This window comes from Nanorana parkeri, unplaced genomic scaffold, assembly GCF_000935625.1.
Source record: "Nanorana parkeri isolate BGI_ZX_2015 unplaced genomic scaffold, ASM93562v1 scaffold883, whole genome shotgun sequence".
Lineage (NCBI taxonomy): Eukaryota > Metazoa > Chordata > Amphibia > Anura > Dicroglossidae > Nanorana > Nanorana parkeri.
Genome location: NW_017307151.1, coordinates 167190 through 168546, shown reverse-complemented (window position 1 = coordinate 168546; position 1357 = coordinate 167190).

Sequence of the window (1357 nt, the reverse complement as noted above, 5' to 3'; positions counted from 1 at the left end):
CCCCCCCCCCCCAAAATAGGGAAAAAAACCTGGGGTCCCCCCTAAGATTCCAAACCAGGCCCCTAATCAGAGCACAGGCCTTGCAGGGAAGGGATGAGCGGGCACCCCCCTCCCTGCACAAGGGCCTTTTACCTATAGCCCTGACCCATTGGTTGTATGGGTCTGCGAGCAGGGGGGCTTATTTGCATCGGGTTTTCATAAAGGGGGCACCCAAATACTGCTCCCCCTTGTGAATGAATAAGGGGGGGCAGTTCACTCATTCACTAAAGAGTTAAAGGTAAAAAGTAAATAAACTTTCCAGACTTTAAGAAAAAAATCATTTAATTGAAAAACAAAAACCAAGGTTTTTGACAAGTCCTTAAATAAAAAATAAAACCCCCAAAAATAAAAAAAATGAATCCACCTCAGTAATCCCAAGGGTCAATCACGACATCCAGCGTTGTCAATGAGTGCACCAACTTGCCGAATAAAAAAAAAAAATCCTACACCTGGTGACCTGTCAGCATGCGGCAAACTCCCGCAGCAAAATAACATTGACAGATGGCGGCAAAATATAAACAATTGGGTGGCGCTAGAGGGGACATCACCGCTAGCTTCACCTAACTGTTTACATTTGTCCAGCACCTGTCAGACTCTTTGCACAGGCCCCATCCAAATTGAAACACATCACGGCCGGCTCCATCCATTTGTTGTTCAATGACAGGACACTGTCCTCAGGTCATATCAAATGACCTAAGGACAGTGTCCTGTCATTGAATGACAACAAATGGGCGGAGCCGGCCATGGCCTACTGCGCCCATTCGTTTTGATTTGTCCGGTACCTGCGGGACGAGTTTGACAGTTGGGGGACAAATGTAAACAGATGGCGCTAGCAGTGATGTCACCGATAGTTTGCCCTATTGTTTACATTTTGCCAGCATCTGTCAGAATGTAATTGTGTGGCGGGGGTTCGTCGTGGGTGTTTGTTTTATTTTTCTATTTCGACGAGTCGCCATCCATGACGGACAACACTGGACGTTGTGATTGACTCTTGGATTATGCAGGTGGATTCATTTTTTTAATTTTTGGTGTTTTTTTTTAGTTAAGGGACTTGTCAAAAACCTTTGTGTTTTTTAAAATTAAAGGATTTTTTCTTAACCACCTTACGTCCATGGCCGTTTGTGAACGGCCAGATGGACGTCTGCTCAGAGCGGGAGGGCGTCTTAAGACGTCCTGCCCCTCCGCCCTCTCGTGTACGCGCTGAGCGCCGCACACGAGAGGGAAAACCGCCAGCATGTAAACAGCCAGCGATGGCTGTTTACATAAAAGCGGTCAGGCGTCTCTAGAGACGCCCGATCGCTTGCAGGATCTGCGGGGG